The 27,236-nt window shown below is 34.8% G+C and overlaps 1 protein-coding gene across 13 annotated transcripts in view; it reads left to right on the top strand.

The window, feature by feature from the left end:
* The window catches only part of LOC307175034 (uncharacterized protein), a 527,231-nt gene that overhangs the window by 251,835 nt on the left and 248,160 nt on the right, over window positions 1–27,236 (top strand). For 12 of the 13 annotated variants that reach the window (XM_079899803.1, XM_079899796.1, XM_079899801.1 and 9 more), the window contains 2 exons: window positions 3,782–3,876; window positions 5,985–6,093. The gene's annotated coding sequence lies outside the window, so the exon portion shown is untranslated. The remainder of the gene's footprint in view (window positions 1–3,781; window positions 3,877–5,984; window positions 6,094–27,236) is intronic. The other variant, XM_079899804.1, reaches the window with a different exon arrangement.

Below are 27,236 nucleotides of genomic sequence, written 5' to 3'. Positions count from 1 at the left end.
GAGATTATATTCTAACTCATTTGGACTGTAATGTCTAGGGCATTACACTTTGTGTTAAATGACACACAAAGTGAGTTGAATTGATTTCTATTGTGACATTAATTTTTAGTTAATGAATTGTGTGTGCTTATGTGCTTATGTGTGTGTGTGTGTGTGTGTGTGTGTGTGTGTGTGTGTGAGCTGAGTATATTACCATAAGCGTTAGTGAGAGCAGGAGGAAAGCAAGACAGAGAGACTTCATGGATGGAAGCTCAAGTCCTGTGATATATAACCTTGCACTGAATTCTGGTTCTGCCCATCCTAGTCAAGCTACGCTAACCAAATTTCTTAACTCTTTGAAGATTTGTTTTTCTCTTCATCAAATGGGATCTTGCCTTTCATTCCTTCATGTAGGTGTGAGTTTACATCTGGTGTCTTTCATCTTCATCCTGAAGGACTTTCTTTAGCATTCCTTGCATTGAATATTTGCTGGTGATACCTCTCCATTTTTTGTTTTATCTGAAAATGTATTTTCTTTTAATTTCCAAAGGATATTTTTACTAGTTATAGTATTACGGTTTGAGAGGTGTTGTTTTTTCCTTTTCAGCATTTTAAGGTTGTTGATTCATTGTCTCCTAGTCTTTATATTTTTCTGATGAGAGGTCAACTATCATTTGTATTTCTAATTTTCTGTTCGTAATGTGTTTTTTTCTGACTGTGTCCAAGAGTTTCTGTTTATCTTCAGTGTCCAGTACTTTGATCATGTATGGCTGTAATTTTTTGTTTGACCCTGCTTGTGTTTTTTAAAAATTCTTTGACTTGTAGGTTGATTTCTTTCTTGCTTGCTTGCTTGCTTGCTTGTTTGCTTGCTAAATTTAGAAATGCTATTTATTTATTTTTTTTTGCTATTATTTTTTTAGTACCATTTTTCATCTGTTTTCAATCTGGAATAAAAATCACATGTATTTTAGACCACTTGATATTTTTCCATGGTTTATTTTTTAAAAATTTCTGTGTTTTTTATGTAGTATAGTTTCTATTAATATATCTTTAATTTTATTGCTCTTTTCTTCTGCTCTCTCCAACCTGCTGTCAAGCCCATATAGTGTTGTTAAATTTCAGTTATTATAACTTTCTGTTCTATAATATCTAATTTGATCTTTTCCATTTTTATTTTCTGCTGAGTTTTCCCTATATTTTTATTCATTAAAAATATTTTCTTTTTATGCTTTTGTAAATATTTATCATGGGTGTTTTAAGGTCCTTTTCTACTAATAATAGCATCTGGTTCATCTTTGGGAAATAGATTATATTTCCCAGTTTTTGCATTTTCAATAATCTTAGACTTTATATTGTACATTATGAATAATATGTTGCAAAGACCCTGACTTTTTTATCTACCTCTGAAAATTTTTGATACTTGTTAGCAGCATGCAATTTACTTCTGTGAACTCAGACTCCAAAATATCATTCATGTGATGCACAGCAGCTGCAAAATTCTGTTCTTTGAGACTTCCAGCTGTGACTTATACTTGCATGAATACTTTATGGGTCATTTGAGGGTTTAGTGTGGATATAAATCAATTATGGGACTCACTCTTCTGTGGTTTTGTCTTTTCTTCCCCACTTGCATTCTGCGACTATGCTAGTAGCCTACAACTTGGTCTCTGACAACTCCAGCTACTTACATCCTTTTTCTTTTTTTTTTTTTTTCATTAATTCCAGCCTTCTCTCATTGTGGATGCTGGGGTATATCTTAAGGCATTAAGCCGTATAAATGCAAATTTACCTGGTGCAACACCTTTCTTTAGGTGGTCATCTTCCCTCTAGTTTCTGCCTGCTTTTGTTCATTCTTCAGGGCTTTCAAATATGTGTTTTTATATTTTGTCCAGATTTTATAATTGTTATCCATGAACGTGTCAGTTCACCATGAGGCACCCCACGATTTGGAAACCATTTAAATATTATTGTACTTATTAAGTTCAATAACATGAGAACACATAATATTAATAATCACTAATCACAAGATATGTCTGATAAAAAATAGATTGTAAAGATTCTGAATTAAGTATCTGGATTTCCTTTGGGAGGCTGTAAGTATTTTGAGTAAAGAACAGACTGAAGCAACTGAGAAAATACTTTACTATCTCACTGAGATAATTGAGTTGATCAGAAGCATAGAAATTAGAGGAACTACCTCATATCACTCAGGAAAGGGTATTTCCTGGAGGACAATAAATAAACATATATATTTAATAAATATATATATTAGTGGGGTACTCTTCAAACTGTTTATATATTAAATATTCACTTGTCTTTAATAATTTCATTTAATTCTAAAGTTCCATTTTTGCAAATGAATTGCTTATAAATATATCATGCCACTTTTAAGAAAATAATATAAGTTGAAATTATGAAAAGCAAATTTTGTGTTGCTCAGGTGGGTACGGTGTTATGTTAGTTAGTAAGTATTGTAGCTCTTGGAATGTGAGGGCCATGAGGATCTTCACATTTATACCTAACAGTTTTTTGAGCTACTTATACAGATGCATTAGTCTTACAGTTTCTAACAAACCAAAGTACCTCAGGGAATTAACTTATACTGAAACCTAATTTACATGTGAATATAATCTGCAATGCTAGATTTTAAAAATATCAAATAATCTTACTAGGCATTATCATATTAAAAACAATTAGCTATTATCTAGAGAGGTATCATAATATCTTATATGATTAACTACCAAGTGGATTAAATATGCATAAATTTAATTTAGAATTAAATTTTATTAAAATATCTCTAAGGTCTTAGATTTCACAGTTTAAAAAAAATCTCTGTAGTATATACATATGTCTATCACTGTTACCCTTTAACATGCTAATAATAGACTTCTAGTCAACACTAAAAGAAACAAGAAAAAGAGAAGAAAGAAAAGAAAGGAAAGAAAGAAGAGAAAGAAAGAAAAATTAGTAATGTGGCATAAGTATTTGAAAAGACAAATATTCTTCTTGTTTCAGGCAATAAGATTTCCTCCTTAGTAGAGAACAAAAACAACATGAAAGAGGATCAGTCCCTAAACTGTTAGAACTGAATCAGGTTATTGTCAAAATCAGGACTGTTTCCTCTAGCACAGACCTTAATTTTGGTTATTTAAGTTATTCTAAAATAAACTATGAGACAGAAATTTTATGATACCATGAAACCTAGGAACCGAAGTGTTATTCTACAGCTGCCTTATTTTCTTCACCAAAACTCTTGCACAATATTCAGGTAATATTACTCCAGTGATTTTAACCCTTTGCTTGTATGTGTTTAACCCACTGTTTGTACAGATGGAGATCATTTTTTCCTTTTTCAAATATCTAAGTAGATCTGAATTCCAAACCTTTAGATCGGGTATCTACAATTTTTTTTCTGTAAAGGGCCAGAATATAAATATTTTAATCTTCATGGGCCATTAGGTCTCTGTTATAAATATTCAGCACTGCTATTATAGCATGAAAGCAGCCTTAGGCAGTATGTAAATGATGGGCACAGCTGTGTTCCAATAATACTTTATTTACAAAAGCAGGTGACTGGCCTCATAATTTACCCAGTATTGCTTTAGGGAGATGGAGTGAGAGCTCCATCAATAGAATATTGCTTTTGCCATCAATAGAATGTCTTCCAAAGGATTCTATCAGATCTTGTTATCACCTCTCCTGGTGTAGATAAATAGACAGTAATAACATCAAATAGTTATTTCACTTTTTTCACTTTTCTTTAAAGACAAGATTAATAAGGAAACCTCTTGCTCTTCTTTAGTTGCAGCCTAAGTCATCAAGATGGAATAATTTTAGAAGAAAGCTTCTCTCACAACCGTGACAAGTGGTTTCAGGATTCATTTGTTTAAGAATGTGGTAAGTATTTGACTGAGAAATGTGCCCAAAGATCTAGTTACTTAACCAGAGACAATATTTAGTAAGCTAGATTTGTAATATTAGTGTTTTCCCAATAAAATGTAGAGGAAATTATATGGATTGGACTTCAGGCCACTAAAGAAGAGTTTTACCAAGGGTCTGTCTGAACAAAACTGACAAGAAAAGGCAGCAAGATGCATATATTAAAACTAATGGATATTCTTAAATTGCAGCAATTACTAATTACTGGATAAATTTTAAAGTTTCATAATAACAAATAATTTTTAAAACCCTAGAAGCAAATGTAAGGCATGCAAAAATTATATAAAAATATGTAACTTTACTAATGGATGTAAGATGTAAACAGTGGTAAAATATACCTTGTTTTGGTGGCAATGTCTTGTGGGAAATATGCACATTCTTCTTAAATTTATCACTGAAATTTAACTTATCACTTAAATTGAAACCCTGATTGAAATCAATCAGGGAATTCCCTGGAGGCCCAGTGCTTAGGATTCTGCCTTTCCAGTGCAGGGGTCACTGGGTTCGATCCCTGGTCGGGGATCTAAGATCCTGCATGCTGCCTGGCACAGCCATAAAGAAAAAAAAATCATCAATAAAAATCTCAACCAGGTTTTTATAAGCAGTTGACAAATTTACCTTCAACATAAAATATTTAAGAATAGCTGAGAATTTGGGGGAAGACTTGGAGCAATAATAGCAAGGGCCTAATTTGAAAGACAGCTAAACATGTTACAAACAGGGCAAAAATAGAAAAAAAAATATATAAACAAACAAGTTACAACTCTGTCTTATATTTTCATGAAACAAATTCTCAATATAGTAAGGAGCTAAGTGTACAAAAATGGAAAATCATACATAAAAGGGTGATTAATAACATTATGGTTCTGGAAGTTCCCACAAAATAAAAATATAAGGAAAAATATGTTTACTACCTCAAGTATTAAGATATCAATATGATAAAATGCTTCACAGATAGTTAAAATGAAAATGTAAGACCTGGAGAAAACATTAACAACCTATATGAAGACAAAGAACCAATCTCTATATTATTTACTAATATAAATAAATAAGAAAAAGGCTACTAATAGAAAAAAATGGAAAATGTGAGAAGGTAATTTACAGCAAAAAATGGTCACAAAATTTTAAGGAAAAATATGCTCAACCTTATCAATCATCATGAAAATACAAATTATAATAATAAGATAATATCCTTCACTCATTTGATGGATAAAATAAAAAAGGATGATAAACTCCTGGATTAAGGAAACTTTTCCTACTTTTGAGATTTCAAATTAATACAATTATGTGCAGGATAATTTGACAGTATTAGTTAAATTAAAAGTTATATGACACATTAATATTATTATTTCATTGCTCTGTATATCTGCTATAAAAGTAATCAATGGTATACAAAGAGACATGGCAGATGGGATTGTTGCAGTACTGGTGAAACAACATCACCAGTATGTGATGTTGTAATATGGATATAGTTAAATAAATTATGCTCTATCTATACTGTATACTGCTATGTAACAGTTAGAACTACATGTTCTGATGTATGTTAACTAGATTTATTATGATTTATTATGATGATCATTTTGCAATATATACCAATAGCAAATCATTATGTTGTACACCTGAAACTAGTATAATATTGTGTGTCAACTATATCTCGATTAGGAAAAAAAATATAAGGTAGATCTGTTTTATTCTAACATAGAAAAATCTCTAAAGCACATTGTGACATGGAAAGCTGAGCATCCAGAGTATATATGACACAATTCCTTTAAGTAAATACACCTAAAACGTGTTTCTGTAATTGTTTCAAGTTTTGTGTAGTACTATGGAATACTAATACAATGAAAACTGATTATATAATTCAGTTAAAAATAGCACTTTTTAAAAATTAGTAGGCAAAAATAAGCACCTGATATATCTTGTCATTTGTATAAAATCTTGTAAATCAAGAAGTAACCTATGCTTTTCTTTTAATCACTGAAAAATTTTACAGCAAAAATCTTTAAGCATGTAAATATCATCATTACCTACTAATTGTGGTTAATTGGTCTGTTCATTTGGTTTAGGCAAAGCCAGAAGTGACTCGATATTTACAGAGCATTGAACCAGTGGCCGTTTTGAAAAATCCCAAGATGATATTCTGCAGGAGAGTGCTTTTGGTTAATACCACAAAAGGTAAGTTTTCATAAAATAATACATAAAATAAGTCATCTTTATTATAAAATTCCTGCATTTTTTAAGTAAAATTGGTATATAACATTATATTAGTTTCAGGTATACAAAGTAATAATTTGATATTTGTATACACTGCAGCATGATCACCACAGTATGTCTACTTACTATTTGTCATCATGCAGTTGACTCCCTTCACACACACCCCCCAACCCCATTCTCCTCTGGAAACCACAAATCTGTTTCCTGTACCTATGAGTTTTGTTTTGTTTTGTCTGTTTATTTTTAAGTCCACATATTGATGAAATCATACAGTATTTGTCTTTCTCTGTCTGACTTATTTCACTTACTATAATACCCTCAAGATTTCACTTAGTATAATACCCTCAGGTTGTCACAAATGGCAAGATTTCCTTCTTTTTTATGGCTGAGTAGTATTCAATTGTGTGTGTGTGTGTGTGTGTGTGTGTGTGTGTGTGTGTGTGTGTGCATCACGTCTTCTCTATCCATTCATCCATCTATGGACATCTAGATTGTTTCCATATATTGACTATTGTAAATAATGCTGCAATGAACATAGAGGTGCATATATTTTTCGGGCATCAGACTATATATTTATGATTGGACTCCTTTCTATATTTCAAGATCTGCACTTCGATATAAGAAATGGCAACAGGAATAGGGTAGATAACCGGACATTGGACACTTTTATGGTAGGGACAGAGAGGGGCTAAACACTGGTAAAAGATCAAGAGGTCATACATGTCCCATCCTTGGGGCAAAGGAAACATTGCACATGCACAGAAAGGCTCCTTGGGAGTCAAAAAGGAGGGGGCACAACCCTATAATATGTGATGCTAAGGCTGTCCCATAGGCCTCTGGCCTGTAATTCATCTTGGAAAAAAGTTGTGCATGCATGTTGGGGAGGGTCCTAAGGCAGGTCAGGTGTAGAAAAAGAAACCAGATAATTGGCCAAAGGTAAACAAAGACCCAGAAAAACTGCCCTATATAAGTGACTTAACGGCCTCTTTACTGCACTCCTCCTCATTAGGGAGGACACCCACAGCCTTTCTCTCTGTGTGCATCTCTGCCTTGCTTCTGTCTTAACTAAGCAAACTGTTTCTCTGTGTGCTCTCTCACTTGTTGTTGTGCTGTCTCTAATAATAAACTTTGTACATGTTTTTACAAAAAAAAAAATTTGTATTTTTGGGGCTTCAGATAAATGACTAGAAGTAAAACAGCTGGCTCATACAGTATTTCTATTTTTAATTTCTTGAGGGACCTCCATACTGTTTCCTATAGTGGCGACACTGATTTACATTCCCACCAGCAGTGTACAGGTGTTCCCTTTCTTCACATTCTCTCCAACACTTGTTATTTCTTGCCTTTTTGATAATAGCCATTCAAGCAAGTATGAGGTGATGACTCATTGTGGTTTTAATTTGTATTTCCCTAATGATTAGTGATGTTGAATATCTTTTCATGTGCCTGTTGGCCATTTGTATGTCTCCTTTGGAAAATGTACCTTTTTTAATCAAATTGTTTGTTATTTTTGCTACTGGGTTGAGTTCTTTACATATTTTGGATATTGACCCATTATCAGATGTATGATTTGCAAATATTTTCTCCCATTCCACAGGTTGCCTTTTCATTTTTTTTAATTTTAAATTTTTATTGGAGTATAGTTGATTTACAAGGTTGACTTTTCATTTTGTTGATGGTTTCCTTTGCTGTGCAAAACTTTTAGTTTGATGTTGTTCCACTTGTTTATTTTTGCTCTTGTTGCCTTTGCTTTTGGAGTCAGATACATAAATTCAATGCCAAGACTGATGTGAAAGATTTTACTGCCTATGTTTTCTTCCAGGATTTTTATGGTTTCAGGTCTTACCTTCAAGTCTTTAATCATATTAAGTTAATTTTTGTGTATGGTGTGAAACAGTGGTCCAGTTTCATTCTTTTGCATGTGCTGTCCAGTTTTCCCAACACAATTTATTGAAGAGAGTGTCCTTTCTCCATTATACATTCTTAACTTCTTTATCATAAATTAATTAACCATATGTGTTGGGGGGTTTATTTCTGGGCTCTTTATCTTGTTACATTGATCTATGTGTCTGTTGTTATGCCAGTACCATACTGTTTTGATTACTGTAACTTTGTAGTAAAATTTGAAATTAGAAAGCATGATACATCTAGCTTTGCTCTTCTTTCTTAAGATTGCTTTGGCTTTTGTGGTCTTTTGTGGTTCTATATAAATGTTAGAAATATTTGTTCTATTTCTGTGAAAAATGCCATTGGAATTTTGTTGGGGATTGCATTGAATCTGCAGTTTGCTTTGGATAGTATGGTCATATTAACAATATTAATTTTTACAACCCATGAGCACAGTATATCTTTCCATCTATTTGTGTTATCTTTAATTTCTTTCATCAGTATCTTATGGTTTTCCAAGTACAGGTCTTTCACCACCTTGGTTAAATTTATTCCAAGGTATTTTATTCTTTTTAATGCAGTTGTAAATGGGATTGTTTTCTTGATTTCTATTCCTGATAGTTTGTTTTTAGAGTATAGAAATGCAGCAGACTTCTGTACATTAATTTTATATCCTGCAACTCTACTGGATTCATTTATTAGGTAAGTTTTTTGATGATGTCTTTAGGGTTTACTATATATAGTATCATGTCACATGCAAATAGTGACAATTTCTTTTTTCCTTTCCAATTTGGATATCTTTTGTTTGTTTATTTTTTGCCTAATTCCTGTAGCTGGGATTTCCAATACCATGTGCATAAAAGTGGTGAGAGTAAGCATCTTTGTCATGTTTGTGATCTTAGGGGAAAAAGTTTCAGCTTTCACTGTTGAGTATATGTTAGCTGTGGGTTTGTCATATATGGCATTTATTATGTTGACTACATTCCCTTTATTACCACTGTGTATAGAGTTTTTTTTAATGATTCCTTGGGTTATTTTTGTTAGTTTGTTTATCACAAGGAAGATAAAGGTATTTAAAATGATCTGGGATATTAGAATTTTCTATTCTGAATTTATTCGTATATGATCAAATTTTTGAATGGATTCATTTTTTAAAAAGTATTTTGTATTTAGGTATTCAATCATCTGGTTTATTTCTTAGAGTTTCTTATAAGACTGGAGGATGTCTTCCAGTTCACCCAACACACAAATATTCTGTTAGGTCACTAGAAGTACAAATTCCTCTTTTCAACTCCAAATATATCGATGGCAGCTGCACATTCCATTCTCATTGATCAAAGTCCAAGGCAAAGAATAATCCTTAGTAATTGCTTACTTATTCAATTTGCTTTTTGGCTCAATGTTCTAGCAAGATTCTTTCTGAAAGGTCAGCAACTTGTCTCCAATTCATTTCATTAAATATGAAAAAAGAAAGAAGCTTTTTATAACTTAGTGAGAACAAGGTACATAATCACAAAGTGAAAGGTGTTAATATCTATTCTTAGTCAAAATGAACTGCAGCATTTTTCATCTTTTATCAGAACTTTAATTGGCACTATAATAAGGGTATCTTATAAAGCAACTGCATAGTAAAGAAGACAATAGCTAGCAAGAATCCCCATTGTTGAAGAACGCTTTTCATCATCTGAAAGAAAAGAAGGATTAAAATAGATTATTAAATGATAACTTTATACATTTGAAATCAGTTGTAAGAGGAGTTTTCTGTTGATGCTGCAGAGCAAGAAGTCATTTAGAATGTGGACTCATTAACAACTGTACCTAAATTTGAATGAGAGAGTGATAGGATTTTATTCATGTGCCAATTTATTCCTTCTCCTACAAAGTCTCATTTCTATTTTCATCTCAAAATCAACCATCTGCTCCAGCCAGCACTGGTTAGTGAGCTTTTAATGGTTAAGGTTTACACCTTGTCATCCACTTATTAGCTACACGATTAGTACCGTTTCTTATCCTCACTTATCATCAGTTTTTTTATACGTAAAATGGGATAATAAAATGCACTCTAGTACCTGTTTCATAAAGTTGTAGTGGGCACTAAGCAATTCATGTAAAATGACTTGCACAGGAATACTTTTGTAGTTAATAATCATAAAGATGGAAGTCATTAGTGCCTTTATCCCATAGTGCATCCTTTTTAAATACTTTCCTCTATACTCATGGTACAATAGAAATGGTTTCCTTGCATGCTTTTCTACTCCTCTGCACTCATGCAAATGTTTCCAGCTCCTCTAATGAATATCTCTCTGATCAGCCCTGTGAGTTGGTATTATCAATGCTACGTACTTTACACTTTTAAAAGTCTTTCCTCGTTATTAGAATAATTACTGTTCCCAAATACATTTACCTGTTCCTCTATAATATAATTTTTAAAGATTTTATTCTTCTTTTGTATCTCAGTTCTTGTTGAGAATATGAGAAAATCTACAAAATATTTCCTGAAAACATGTCATATATATGATAAATATTTTTTCATACATATGTATCTTTATATACATGTTTGTACACATATATGATTTTTGCACCCAATTTCATGGGAGTACATAACCTACATCACATCTCTAGTCCATCTAGATGTCATCTAGGGGTCCATGAAACCAGTCTTAAATATTGTGAATCTCTGTATATGTAGAAATCTTGAACTGGCACACAGCCAATTCTGCGTTAGAATATTCCAATTTCCCTTTCCTCAAAATTACAGAAAAATGTAGATATTGTATAAAACACTCGGAAACTCAATGTAAAGTCAACTTGGAAAAGAAAAGTGGAACAAATATTAGCTTGAAAGGAGGGCAGCTGAAGTCTTGTAAGCTAAGGAATATATCAGAACATGAAGACATAGCAAGGGCATATAATATTGTAGAAAAGTTTAAGATACATTTAAGAAAGGATATATTTCTACCTTGCTTGTGATGGAGGTACAGAGAAAGAGGGGTCCATCATGGATGCCCACCAGGGGAGATAGACAGGGTTTGGGGATGTTTGTATGTGAAGGAAGGTAACTTATGGCAGTGAGTGGTGAGCATATGTAATCAACTCTTTGTTTCTTCATATTGGTCCAAGTTGGCAGATTCCAACTTTGTGTTCAACATTTGGCAGGCTAATGTAAGCGGCCAATAATAATGAACTATCAGTGAAGATTTTCCAAGACTACTAACTCCTTGGCATATCAAAAGAGGTCTATTGGAGATGTTTGCCGCAAGAGATTAATATGAATATCATCCCTCATTTTTCTTTTTGTCTGGCATAGCAACCAACACACAGTGAATGTTGAAAAATCTTTTGTTGAGTATTTTTTTTACTAGCCAGACATGTGTCTGTGCAAAAACCTGGACAATTCCACCATACACTAGTAAAAGTTGTTCAGCTTATTTCAGCTTTACAGGGAACTTTCTTAACAATGAGAGGTACAGGCTTTTTGGAAATCAGTGGGGGGAAGACAGAGGAGCCAGAGGAAGTGATGGAGTAAAGTGCCCCTATGTCTAGGGCACTCATGTGGCAAATTAACTGTTCACCATCTGGGTCATTAGAGTGACTTGGGAAGACTCAGGTAGGCTTAGTGATTAGGCTGCTCTAGTAGAAATTCAGAAACCTCAATTTTGTTACTCGCTTTCTGCCTTTTGACCTTTTGAAAAAGTAATTTCAGATCTCATTTTCTCTGGCTCTTAAATAGAATTATACTTGTCTGTAAGGCAATTTAAAGATACTCAGATGAATGATATACATGTTTGAATGCAATTCTCTACTGATTTACTGGAAGACATATATTTCTTTATTTGGAAAGTATCTTTTATATTTTATTAGCTCTTATACCATATTAAAAAAGTCTTGAAATAGGCAGCTAGTAGAATTGCCACTTTGCCAATATGTAAACTGAATAATAGAACTACAAATAAAAGGATCAGAAGTCAGAATCTCAAGTATCATATAGTCATTTAACCCCAAAATGAGAGTGAATAAAGAACTTTGATAAAGCACAATGTTGAACCTTAGATAAGGCATAATAATGTCCACTATATCTAATCTGTGTTAATAACAGTAGTTAATACAAAGCAGTGATTATATGCAGGTACTGTTCTAAGAATTTTACATATATTAACTTAGATAATCTCACCACAGCCTTGCAAGTTATATACTATTGCTATTTCCTTGTTCACTTGAGGAATCTGAGACATAAACTATCTAATATACTTGAGATCAGTAAGTAGCAGAACCAAGATTTGAACCTGGGAAAAATGGATTCAGAATCTGGGTTCATACCACTGTATTATACTATGCATCCAGTTGGATGGCTTTTCAAAACCATTGTTAGGTCATAAATCCAATAAGTCATCTCTACTCAAACATTACCTATCAACTTATTTCAACTATTTTAAAAATTGGTTAAAGATATTTTGGGTTATTTTAATACATGAAATAACATACATTTAATTGCTATAATGTGTAAGGGGCTAAATTTTACATTGGTTGTATGGAAAATTGCATAAGACTGCATTGGTTTCTTGTTATTTCTGCATTCTAACCGGAAGATCCCAATATCAGTATGGAAAGGACAAAAGTGTACAGTCAGATATTTACTATTAAAATGGCCATAGTTACCCCAAGACTTATTGACTGTTATGACAGTATAGACAAGGACTTGGACATTGTAAAACATAAATTAACACTTCCATAAAGATTTCATTTTGTTTTGTTTTTGTTTGAGACTCAGAGTTTCAACTGTTCTCCTAAGCTCCACTTAATGCTCACCTGCACCTCAAGCAAAACTATTGGGACAGACACTTTACATTTTAGATATATTCATAATAATAAAAATATTTTCGTTGCTGATGTATTAATAGGTGATTCAAAACACAGTTGACCCAAACCATTTGTTACAAATCAGTGTATAGTTAAACTAATTTAAACAGAGAATATACGTTCAGATTCACAATTCTTAGCCTATAGCTGATCCATAGTCACAAGCCATTCCTCCTAATTAAAGCTTGGTCTTACACTCTGCTAAAACTTGATAATAGATTTAAAGGAGTCATTATCCATGTAAACTCATCTCAACAAGTTCTTATAAATTTTTTTCTTAAATGAGCCCACGAATATCCTTTATTAAAATGTGGGTGGATTTTCTTTTTTTAATACTCTAATCAGAATGAGTGGCTCAGACTGTTTCATACACCATATTTTCTAAATCATTTTAGCAGCTGAAAGGTCCTGCCTCTATGTAACATAATGCATCAATATTATTTTTCATCTGGTTACTTTTGTATAGACCAAAAAAAAGGTTTTTAGGAAATAACATCACCAAAATTGTTTTTGTAAAAGAGTATCTATGCTTCATACATTATTTTATATTCTACACTATGCCAAACTATATTATTTGGCTTTCCATTTTGAAATCCTGCAGGTGGAGAAACATGTTTCTTCTCTTTTTTTTTTTTTTTTGGTTTTCCCCTATAAATTTTATATAGCTATTTACTTGAAATTGTGTTCAACTTGCTAGAAATGTGGTGTGACAAATATAACTAACCAAAATTATATGCATACTTGTCTGTCAAAGGTTCAAATTTGTGTTTTGGATACTACTTATGTAGTTTGGACCTATTTATGTGTGGCTTCTAGAGGAAAACGAGAAATTGAGCATCACAATTTCTAAGCAACTTAAATTGCAGTGTGAGACAGGCATTGGTCTTTCTAGGATAATATGTCATATGGTAAATGGCCAGTTAGTCTCTTACTTAGATTATAGATTATTCCACACAGCATGAAGCAATGGAAATGGAATACTTTGATTCAAAATGGTAATTCATTCATGATGTGATACTACAGGTTGTAGGGTTTGAAATCAGTAATATAAAGGTAAAAATCAGCAGGTAATATATCATATCTGTTTTTCCTTCATAATTCTATCTTTAGAGAAATACAAAGTGGCATGAAATAAATACTCAGTGACTATAAATAAACTAACCTAATAAGACACTTAGGAGTAATAGCCATAGGAATGCAATTTAAATAAATAGGAAAACGATTTGGATACCTAGTATGAAAAATAGGATTAGTTTTACAAAGAAAGATGGAATAAAACCTATGTTACAGCACAAAACAAAATAGCCATAGGGTCTAAATTCCCTGAAGTGGCTTCTATGGTTAAAGTAAATATTTATTTCTGCTTGGTGAATAAGGACATGTCAAAATTCTCTAGGCTGCATCTGGGGAAAGTGACATACATTTTCACTTCTGTTACATGTTACAAGTTCATGCCAGTGAAATAGACAGTTGTGTCTTCTGTGGGTTTCTTCTGACAGAATGAACACTATAAAAATACTAATAACGAAGTTCAAGCCAATTCTTTGTTCCATAGCTATTTCCATCATTGCAAATTAACACGTCTTGGTTTTTCAAATTGGATAGTACTAGTCCCTCAAAGATAATACATCAGTGTTCTCAGTCTGCTCTTTGAATGGGTATATTGAGCAATGCTCCACCAACTACACTTTATAAGGGAGAAAAATGTACCAATTCATATAACAGATAAGATTCTTCTTTTGGACGGGACCAGTGGATAGGGCTGCTGATAGACTTCATGCTTCTTTGCTACATGTACCAGTTATGTTTTCTTTTACAAGATGTTTCTGCAGTTATCCCAAGAGCAGCTTCTTTGCTGTGCTACAAATATAGAGAGTGATGCTACACACAGAATGGGCATGATGTGTTAAATGTATTCTATTAGCACCTCATAAAAGTTGCATGGACTTAAAGCGTCTGCATTCAAGTCCAGTTCTGCCACTTAAAGCTGTATAACATGGGCTAATTTTTCTTATATGGGCAAAAAGGATAATGATACTTTAATATATGGTTATGATGACGTGATGGTCAAATGTGGTAATATATGAGAAAGTGACCTTGTGAACTCTAAACTGCTGTAGAAATATATAATGTTATTATTCAGGATATGAACTTAGCTACATAAGTGCCCATTTAAAATTGTACATTTAATTGTATGTATAAAATGCTTTGCATTTATACAAACTATTTTTCAATGAGCTGTTTTTATTCGTGCATGTCTTAAAAGGTTTAATTTTTTAATATTTAAGCATCATTTAACTCTCCCAAATTTTCACTTAGTCAGGAACCAACAAATTATGTAAGTTCATCCTTGCCACAAATGTTTTATGTGCAAAAACAACAACAATGACATTTATCAAGAGTATTTTTCATTGTGAAGGGCCCAAATATTAAATGAACTATTTTCAAAACTATAAATTTATTCTAAAATAGTGTTATTAAGTTCATCACACATCTAACAAAACAAACATAAAGAGATACAATCTCATGAAACATTCTCTATCTCAAAGAATTAATTTTTTCACCACCTAAAAACTATTAGCACAGTAAGAAAAAGTCAATGGTTATTTCAAGCCAGATAATAGGGCATTCTAAAAAATAGGCATAATCATTTACTTTACTTGTTTCTATGTTTCAGGTAAATGTGACATTGGCCATTTGGTGTCTTTTCTTGAAACTACACAAGAAAATAGTGGGCATCTCTTATTGTACTCAATGGGGTATTAACTTTAGAGCTACCTATCTTTGAGAACAAGATTTGAATAGAACTATTCAACTAGCTGGGGTTTAACTTTTGGTTTCAATTTAGAACTGAAGGGATGCATTCAGGCTGAAAGCCAATTTAGGTCTTACAGGTATCTTGTTCTTGGGACTAGTAGACTTGTATCCAGAGGTAAAGTTCTGTTTTTCCATTGTTTTTACAAAACACAAAATTAAGAAAATAAATTAAAAGATGTGCTGTTATATTTTCCTACTATTCCCCTGACATTTTACACACACACACACACACACACACACACACACACACACGATTAAATTCTCTGGCAAATTGCTTTTTTTTTTAAATGATAGATTCTATTCATTTTTTTTAATTATTTTACTTTTTTATTTTTGGCTGCTTTGGGCCTTCGTTGCTGCGTGCGAGCTTTCTCTAGTTGTGGTGAGCAGGGGCTACTCTTTTTTGTGGTGCGCAGGCTTCTCATTGCAGTGGCTTCTCTTGTTGTGGAGCACGGGCTCTAGGCGCGCTCTTCCTACCCTTTATGCTACTGTGACGGCTTGGGACCTAATGCTACATTAACTGTTTTGGTGTATCTCTCAACAGAAACAACATTATCAGTTCTTGTTTATCCTATATCTCCTATGTGTGAAAAAGAAAAAAATAATATAATACTCATTTTTATGAACAAACTCAAACATTATACTGCTCTGGCAGCATATGTTTTTTTGTTTTTTGTTTTGCGGTACGCGGGCCTCTCACTGTCGTGGCCTCTCCCGTTGCGGAGCACAGGCTCCGGACGCACAGGCTCAGCGGCATGGCTCACGGGCCCAGCCGCTCCGTGGCATGTGGGATCTTCCCGGACCAGGGCACGAACCCGTGTCCCCTGCATCGGCAGGCGGACTCTCAACCACTGCGCCACCAGGGAAGCCCCATATGTATTTTTTTAGAGGACGTCAAAACTTTCTCCAGAGATCACCAATATGAATTTCTGATAAAAACAGCAGACTAATCATAAGATATTCTTCGGCAGGAGGGTATGTCTTTCAAATCTTAACGCATATGTTGTCACATATGTAGAGGGCCGATATCATATCTCCTCCACTTCTACTTTTTCTTTTTTTTGGCCCCCTCCTGATCCATTTTTCATGTTCATTGGGCCTCTGCAAGTTATTTTTTATGTACTGCATCAAGTAATTCCTTTGAGGTCTGCCTTCTGGTTGAATTTGTTCAATGGAAGGCAATTATAGGAGATTAGAACAAGAAATGAGAGTAAGATCAGAATATTTATTATCCATTTCCTCTATGCTGGGCTATAGTTGTATCCCGTAACCAAAAGCCACAACTCCTATTGGACCGCAGGAGAACAATTCTTCTGAATTCTGGTAACTTTGCCATACTGGAGGTTAACAGCTCTTTACTTTTGTTAGCCCTGAGGTGTTTCAGTATCTCTTGTTGGTTTCCAGTAATCTTTCACACACCTCTGAGTATCTCTCACGGAATTCTACTACCTATTGTCATGACACTGACTAACATAACAGGGTGCTGAAAAAACGAAAATTCAGGGACTACCTCTTGAAATAAAGAGAAAAAAATAAGTTTTCATCTACCACCAACAGTTTTCACAGATGTTCACATGCATATTTTCTTAGTTTCTTAGTCTTTGCTTCTCAATTAAAAAATTGAGATATTAAGAAACGACATAAACAAAATTAGCATCAAAAGCTATAAAATTATGAAGTAAAAAGTGAAAGTTCCACCTAACTACCTACATTCTCACTAATGACATCCCACTTTACCCTGGCACTTCTACTCAGAAAAAGCTATTGTTATGGTAGTATATTTTTTCCTATGCATGTATTCATTTTCACTTTGCTGGTAACAAATTATCGCAAATTTTGTAGCTTAAAACACCCATTTATTATCTCAAAGTTAGTCTAGGTCAGAATTCCTGACCCAAGTTTCTATTCAGAATCTCAAAATAGTGATATCGAAGTGTTGGCCCAGATGTATTCTCATCTAGAAGCTCAACTGGAAAAGGATCTAACTTCACCCTCCTTCTGGGTGCTGGCAGAATTCATGCCCTTGTAGCTAAAGAATTCACGGAGGCTTGCTTCTTCAAGCCAGTAATGAAGAGAAAAAGAGTCTCTTTGGTTTTAAAGTCTCTGACCTTTAGAACATCTTTTAAATGGTTCACCTAATTATGTCAGGCCCACCAAGAATAATCTGTTTTTGTTTATAGTTGACCATTGAATAATGTGGGGGGCTAGGGGTGCTGAACCCCAGCACAGTTGAAAATCCACTTATTACTTTACAACCAGCCCTTCATATCTGGGGTTTTGCATCCAGGATTCAACCAACTGCAGATCCTGTAGTACTGTAGTATATATTTATTGAAAAAATCTGAGAATAAGTAGACCTATGCAGTTCAAACTTGTGTTGTTCAAGAAGCAACTGTACATTAAAGTCCCAGTTGGGCATTTCTTTAAATATTTATGAGTTGTATACATTTATTATTTATTACTAAAGTAATTCATGTTAATTTCAGGTAAAATGCTTTTAATGAAACAAACATATGTTTTAAAACTGTCCTATTACTTTTATTGAAGATAAACACAGTTAACATTTGTTTATAATCTGTCAGACATTTTTCTAAGTGTACATGAAATCTGTCAATTTTTAAAATACAAATGCTATCTTAGAACACATACCTAAACATAGATATTGTTCTATGCCACATATCATTCTATATCCTCATTTTTAATGGCTGCATAGTATTGTATTTTACAGAAGTGCCATAATTTTTATACCCAATTTCTTTAAATGTGGAAATAGGTTTTCAGATATTTAGTTTCCTACTCAGTGCTCATGTGCAGCTGTGTGTGTGTATTTCCTTGGGATAAAGTTCTAAAAGCCATTCATAAGTTTTAAGACATTGTATTTATATTGCCAGTTTTCCATTTAGAAAGGTAATACCAGTTTGAACTCATAAGCCATATTCAATAATTTTATTATTCACAATTCTCTAATTTATCCCTATCTAAGGATGAAAAATCATGTCTCATTTTTAAATTTTGCATCTCTTTGACTACTATTGTGTTTGATTATTTTTCCTATGTTAGCTATCAACTTCTTTACTTAGTATCTGTTCTGACCCTAATTTGATTTTGACTTACAGGAAAAGCATATAAATATTAATAGTATGAAAATACTGTCAAACTTTGCAAATATGTTTCTCTGAGTATGCCATTTAACTTTGTTTACTAACTTCTGTTTTGTTGTTATTGTTTGTTTTTCCTCTGGATGATTTTGGCCACAATTAATTTCCATGATGAAGAGATATTTTACTCTTTTTTTGACTTCTATTTTATTTATTTATTTTCATCTCTTTAGTCTCTCTTTTTAAAATGTTTTTAGCTCTTTTATTTATTTTTAATTAATTTATTTATTTAATTGATTTTTGGCTGTGTTGGGTCTTCGTTGCTGAGCACGGTCTTTTCTCTAGTTGTGGCGAGCGGCCTACTCTTTGTTGCGGTGTACGGACCTCTCATTGCAGTGGCTTCTTTTGTTGCAGAGCATGGGCTCTAGGCGTGTAGGCTTCAGTAGTTGTGGTGCACAGGCTTAGTTGCTTCGTGGCATGTGAGATCTTTCCGGACCAGGGCTCGAACCCGTGCATCGGCAAGCAGATTCTTAACCACTGCACCACCAGGGAAGCCCTTGATGTTTATTTTAAAGTTAAAATTTTTTCTTTAGCAAGTTTATGTATTTATATATTGCTTTCTAGTAATTTTATGTTTTTCTTTTTCTCTTTTAAAATTTTGCTTAGAAATACAATGGAAAAACACACTAAGATAGTTCAATTTTACCCATATGTTGTTTCACATTAGAAATATATAAACATATACATGTGTACAAATATGCATGCATACATATGCTCATGTTTCCATGTATGTACATATATTCCCTTTTCACTCATTATATCATAGCCCTAATTGTTAACTTTATTTTGTGTGTGTCATATATGAATTTTTCTTAAATTCATATTGAAGTAAATCATCTATGAATGTAAACATACATTCATATTATGCTCTAAATGTTGATCTATAAATTGCTATATTTTTACCTGAAAGTACCATTAGGCATTTATCTATGTCAATTCATTTTGCACTGTTTTTAATGACTGAAATTATACCATTTCATATAATGAATTTATTATAGTTTATTTATCCACCTACTGATTAATATTTAAAATATTTTCAATCTTTAGCTACTGTATATTTATATGTGCTGGTGGTTTTGTTTTGGTAGAGTCAATTCCTATAATGATTTTTTTAAAATACATCTACAAATATATAAAGACCTGCAATTTATTGGATGAGGGTCACCCGCAGTGTGGAGAGTAATCTGTTTTACTTAAAGTCTACCGATTTAAATGTTAATCTCACCTAAAAAATTACCTTCACAGTGATGTCTAGACTGGTGTTTGGCCAAATATCTGGTACTTTTGACACATACAATTAATCACCAGAGAGTCTTAATTCCTTTTATTGGACAATACTTAGAAATCAAGATCTGGGTGCTAGGTGTGTTCATTGCTACTGGGAAATCATTGCCTCTCAGTGAATAGACCTCAAAAATAGTTATATGTATACTAACCCCATGGACACACAACTAGTCTGTCTGTCTGTCTATCTATCTATCTGAATGAGTTCATACTTATACTTCTGATTTTAGTCCAACACCATCAGTTCATCTGAACCTTCCCATTTCCATATTTTAACTTTTTATCCTCCAACACTGATAAGCCTGGATCTCATTAACTACAACGTATATACTTATTTGTTTAATCCTATTGTACACATACAGTCATCTCAGAGTTATTTACTCATACCCCTGGAAGAAACAGATTTACTAATTATATTACAGTATGTATGTACAGTTTCTTGTGTCTTAAGCCCTACAGTAGCTAGTGAAAATACTATTTTCTGATGTTACTTAGGTTAGTTATTTTCTGCCTCACCACATATGGTATGGTGATGTTATTCATTGGTAATATGGTTAGCTTCCTTTGTTCCTGTTTTTATTAACTGTTTGCTTATGTCTATTTTTAACTCAACACTAAAAAGTAATTATGTAATGAAAAACAGATCTTTTAGATTTAAATTTCTATTTAAAAACTTCCAAAAATCTGTATTAATCTCTAAGTTCCAAATATGAGTTTTATTTTACATTTTCAATAAGCTCAGTGCTTTATGGGGGTGGGAGTTAAGGGGGAGAAGTCACTGACCTTGCTTGACACATAGATTTTGTTATCTCCTCCTCCAGAAGGTGTAACTTCTCAAGACACTCAATGCAGCATTAATAAAACATATTTTTCTGATAGAAAACAAGCCAAAGTTCTAGCTTATTGTTTGAAACTGCCATGGAAACGCTCATGAATTCTCTAAGACATCTGGTTTGTTAAACTGATTTTCATTAGTTTTTCTATCTAGTGGGAGTTTTCTACAAAACATTGAAACTCTTTAATATGCCTCCTAAAGTTTACTTTGATTCAACAATGATCCTTGATCATATTATTAAAGCAGGTCTGACTTCAGATAAATTGTAAGCAACATTTTTCTATAGAAATCAATTTAAATCAATAAATATTCACATTTTAAAAACTTTAATACTTGTTAAATAAGATAAACCTACTGTATGATTTCATTTTTATGGCATTCTAGAAAAGACAAAATTATAGGGTCAGAAAACAAATCACTGTTTACCAGGGCTAGGATTGAATTCAAGTGGGCATAAGGGAATTTTTGCTGTAATGGAAATGTTATATGTGACAGTTACACGAATGTATATATTGTCAAAGCACATCAAATTGCACACTTTAAAATGGTGAATCATTGTGTGTATATTATATTTCAATTTAAAAATCATGCATAATGCACAAAGCACAAAGGCTAAAGTATGGTATATGAAATGTATAATTTAATGGTAGCATTTATAAAGAAGATGTTGGAATTATAGATTACTCAAAGATACATAGTATCTGACCAAAAAGACTAATTTGATCTTAGGCTATTTTAAAAGAGAAACACTGTTCAGGTGCAGGGACATTTCCCATAATGTGTGGGCACTGGTCAAGTGATAACTATATTATTCAGCTCAGCTCTAACCTCTGGGTGTTACACTTAAAAGAGAAATTAGAGAAAAATCACCAAATATGGCCTAGAGACTGTACACCCCTGCTACTGAAATCATAGTCCAAGGACCAGCATCAGTAGCATCACCTGGGAGGTTGTTGAAAATTCTGAAGCTCAGGCCCCGTTTTATAAGATTCAAAGATTCTTTTTACTTCAGGACACAGCACAGAGACAGTGGGGTACATGGAAGGCAGAACTCTGTATTGCTTACAATTTCAAAGGAGAAAAGGGGGTTGTACCCAGGAGAAAGGATTATAGAAAACTGTAGCTGTAGGGAGCAGTTTAGATGTGACAAGTAGAATGGAGTCAGCTAGGTTCCCTTTGAATTGGTTTATTTGAATAATTTCGACTGTCTGCAGGGCACAGAGGCCATCCCTAGTTGTATGAAACGTGGCCCCAGGGTAATTAGGGCAGATGCCTAATGGCCCAGAATATGAGAGCCCATTAATGAAAGTCTTTGGGATGTGGACCTATTTAACTGCTCAAGAAGGGGAACCCACCAGCTTCTAGCCAGTGCCTCAAAGCTGAGTCAAGATAGCGTAAAGCAAAGACACACACAACAACAAACTATGTTACAATTGACCTGTTGATGTCTTGAAGTCAGTTTTAAGGCTGAGTATTTGGGATATCTGAGCTGCCCAAATAGTAGAGGAGACTTTTTGAGAGTAAGGCATAAGTCGCTGTAAACAGTATAGAAAACATTTTATTATAAAAAGGAGAAGAACACAGTAGAAGTATACAGAGTCCTGTGGGCCGGCCCATTACCAAGGTTTCTATTTATATGGCGTTAGAAAACATGTAAATTTTGGGAGTCTCTAGCATTGTCTTGTAAAGTGTGTTTAAAGTATGAGTTATATTTTTTATGACAGTAACATATTAGTGTATTGAATAAAGTTGGAGGTTTCCCAGCTTCATTGTTGGAAGGTATGAACTGACAGTTTAGTAAGGTATATGTAAAAGTTAGTAGTATTTGTAACCAAGAGTAAGGAGAACTCTTGAGACCAAGGACAGGATGTCATGGTAGCAAGCTGAAGGGAATTAGGAGAAGCCTGGGAAATGGTAGGTCCTGCCCTCAAGAGGTCAAGGGGTGTACTTATATGAGGCAGTTGCCTACTGAGGAAAGCAATAATTTTCACTTGTTTTTAGAATGACACATTTAGTAGCAACCTCTATAAGCTTTCCCCTTAGGGGTGGAGTAGAGTGCAGGGAGTAGAGTGTAGTTTTGGCAGAGAACAAGAGATGTGAAAGGATCATGGGCTAAGCAAGCAATAAGCTCAGGAAATGTAATAGAATCCCTAATATCTGTTGACCTAAAACAAATACACTGCCAGATCTTTCTCCAGCAAAGATGGGTTTATTCAGAATCATCAGAAAATTGCAGTTAGATGTCTGCAACCATGGTGAGCCACCTGTTAAGTCCCCGAAAAGCAAGGGAAGGAGAACACATCTACAGAGAGGAAACGGAAGTTGGGAGGGTTACAGTAAACATGGAGTCCACGGCTTTTCTTTGGTTGAGCCCTTGCCAGGAAAGAAAAAAGGAGTCTTTCTTCTTCCAGTTGGGCTCTGCTATCATTAAAGGGCATCAGAGCTCCCCATTCTGGTCTCTCTGATCTATTTAATTGAGGTTTCTGTTTATTTTTTCATATCAAAAAAGAGAAGAAATGAATTCCCTGTGTCCAATTTGTCAGTGCCTTAGGAGAAGCAGTCTTGAATTAAGAGAGATTAAGACCTATTTAGGGCTTTGTTTTTCATTTTCTTTTTCTCTTTCTTTTATCTTTTTGGCTGCACTGGGTCTTCGTTGCTGCGCGTGAGCTTTTCTCTAGTTGTGGCGAGCGGGGGCTACTCTTCATTGCAGTGTGCCGGCTTCTCTTGTTGCAGAGCACGGGCTCAAGGGCACATGGACTTCAGTAGTTATGGTGCATGGGCTCAGTAGTTGTGGCGCACAGGCTTAGTTGCTCTGCGGCATGTGGGGATCTTCCTGGACCAGGGCTCGAACCTGTGTCCCCTGCATTGACAGGTGGATTCTTAACCACTGTGCCACCAGGGAAGTCCCTGTTTTTCATTTCCTGATCTTATATTGTTGTTCTTTGGAAACCCAATTAAGCGTTCTAATTAAACCAGCTACCTAGAACCTACCAGAGAGATGAAAGTTCTATAGAATGCCTTTTTAAAGAGCTCAGTAACATGTATTTTGAGAAGTGAAATGTGGGCTGTGGTCACTATCAGTAATGTCAAACTCCAAGGGGGATAAGAAGAGTCCTGGTAAAGCCTTGTATTGTAATATTATTAAATGTGGAGACATTTGGGGCATCTATTAGGCAAGAGATTCCCAGAATTCCTTACCCTGAAGGGGTAAACTCCTCTTAAGCTATAGCCCAAGAGTTTGTAGAAATGTACAGATTGAACCATTTGCTAACCTGGGCCTCCAGCCTTAAGATGACTGCTTGAACTTAGGCCATAAATGCTGACCCTTAAGCCCCATCTTTTATCAGGGACATCTCAGCTATTTGTTGGAAAGCAGCAACATTCTACTGAGCTCCAGCTTTTATGTCAGTGGCAATGCTATTGGTACAGTGTATGGACTCACTGCTGTTCTCTCAGTTTATCCTAAGGGCCTTCCCAGGTAGGTAAGGGGTCTGGGGGTGGAGTGACCTCCTCCAGCACCATTACATCTGGCAAGGACTAAGGACAGGAGAGGCCACTCCCTCCTGCAGGTGGAATATACCACAAGCTCCAGGTTTGCCTCCAGCATTTATTAAGGAGGCCTCAGTAGACCTGCCAAGCTTGTGGTGTGCTTCTTTCATGACTCAAGCAATAATGGACAGCTAGGTATGGAGGGTCACAGAAGAGCCTAGTCTGTGGCCAGCAATTTTTACTCTAATGGTGTATAGCATAAGTCTGAGAAGGGCAGTTTTTTGCATGAGAAGCCCACGGGTAATTTATGGCCATCACAGGTGGTCCAGAGACTCCAGGAGGCTGCTGAAGAGAAAAGGCTGCTGAAGTCTTTACAGTGAGGGAGTCTCCGAGAGCACTAACAAGAGTGCCTGTTAATTTTGACTTGGACCAATTCTAGAGGCTTTTCTGTAAAGTAGGCTGCTTTGTTAGTAGCAGCATCCGTGAAACAAAGTAAAATCTGTAAATGAGGAATATGCTGCCTCTAGAACTCAAAAAGAACTAAAAGATGATGGATTTGTATGTTTTTAATGCGTGTGCCAAATGAATCTCCTCGGAGGAGGATATTGGCAATGTAATGTCGTGCCTGTGGTACTAGAGAAGGGTTGATGTAGTTAAGATCCTGTCTGCAAAGATGTGTGCAATGGCAAAGCTGTCGAGGTAACTTATGTGGAGTCTAGTAAAGGTGTGTTGTGTCCTTGGGAGGTGAGAGTGAACTGTAGCTGAGGGGTTGTTGAAATAAGCATGGAATAGAACACATTAGTTGAATCTATAATGGCAAAATATTCACTAGCTGCTGATTGGATGGAGTTAGTAAATTAAATAATATTGGGTATTGGGGACTTAACAGACGTGAGCACGGCATTAAGGTGGTAGTAATTTACCATGATGCACCGTTTATTCTTTCCATGTTTAAGAACAGGCAGTGGGGTGTCAAATGGAGAAGCACCCTGAATGCTTCACAATGAATGAATCACCTATTCATTAATTCGTTCTTATAAGTTTCAATCTTTGAAGACCCTTTTTAAATTTGTGTTGGGCTGAACCATTCTAACTAGGGAGTCCACGAGGTCCCATTTCATACAAGTTGTAAGTGTCAAAAATTTAAGTGTATTATTCACTATGTCAGAGTATTTATGTCTAATATAGGATATTTTAGGGCAAAAGGTACTATGACTATGGAAAATTGAGCCAAGGCTATAATTAAACTGAGGCATAGCTATTTTTTCTCTTATTGTATTTATTTTCCTAAGATTATAGGAGATACCATGTTTCAACTTAGTAGAATCCTCAGGTATAACTATAATTTAAGGCCCAGTATTAATTAAGTCCATAAAGCTTTGTCACTGGTGCATTTTAGCAAATGTTGAAGTTAATTTAAAATCTATGTTGTGGAGGCACAAAAACCAGTCAGTATCCTTATATCTTTTTATTATATACATTTTTATTAGTAAATTGTGGATTTTCAGTTGGGTCAAATAATTAAGCTTTGTTTTAATTTAATTGTATATGTACCTATGTGTTTGTTTTGTTGTTTCCTGCCCACGCATCCTGTTTTTTCCTTTTTTTTTTTACGTCCACCTTTTCTCTACCATTTTAAACTTCTAGCAGCCTAAAGCCACAGTTTTTAGTTTCTGTTTCTGTCTGACAAGTCATATGTGGACCTTCTATGTGGTTACGGGAAAGGGGAGCGGAGTGTACCCCGCCTCGTGGGAAGCCATCTCTTGTTCTAAGCCTTCCTAGTACACCTCCCTGGGCTTGGAGTTTACACGTAGGGAGCTATAGCTGTCTCTTGGGACAATGCAATAGCCTCCTTGTGCAAAGTATCTGTCAGTTCAAATGCAGTGGCACTTACCAAGGCTCAGTTATGTTGGCTAGTGTTTTTTCATTATTTAAGCCATTGGATAACTTCGGCAGGTGTATGGATAGTACAGGGATGAGATATTCATCCCCTTGTCCAAGGGGCCCCACTTCCTTTAACCATCTGGCTACTGATCTCCAAAAGTGCAACCCACAATACCCCTGGGGATCTTGGAAGCATGAAGTTAGCTGGCAACAGCAGCAAGGGATGTACTAGCAGAGAAGAGAGACCACCACCACCGGAGGAACATCAACAACAGCACGGGGTGCCATTTTTCCACTGTAAGGAAGTCCAGTCAACACCTGCTTCCTTAGGGGTCACCCGAAACACATGGACAAACCAAAATTCTGCTCCAAATAGTAATAATAATAAACAGTGACACTGAAGAAGTGACAAGCCCCTGAAATAACCCTCTGTCAAACACAGATTATGACCAGAAACACCAGAAAGCTGACTCCAGAAAGTACAGTTCAAGTGACCCATTATTTCCACTGCTCTAAGGGATGCCCCCACCTGGGCTGGAATCTAACCCCACAGAGTTTAGACAATATTTTGAATATTCCAACACGAAGGAGATTTGGGTAAAGAAAGACATGGGAGCCATTAACAGACTCAGTAAGTTTTCTTTTTCTTTTTTTTTTTTTTAACATCTTCATTGGAGTACAATCGCTCCACAATGGTGTGCTAGCTTCCGCTCCACAGCAAAGCGAATCAGCCACACACATACACACGCCCCCACATCTCCCTCCTCCCGCGTCTCCCCCGATCCCACCCACACTACCCCACCCCTCCAGACTGCCACAAACCACCAAGCCGATCTCCTCATGCCACGGGGCTGCCCCCCACCAGCTATCTATTTTACGTTTGGTAGTGTATA

The sequence above is a fragment of the Stenella coeruleoalba genome, assembly GCF_951394435.1.
Source record: "Stenella coeruleoalba genome assembly, chromosome: 16".
Taxonomy (NCBI): Eukaryota; Metazoa; Chordata; class Mammalia; order Artiodactyla; family Delphinidae; genus Stenella; species Stenella coeruleoalba.
This window is presented reverse-complemented; position numbering and strand designations above follow the sequence as displayed.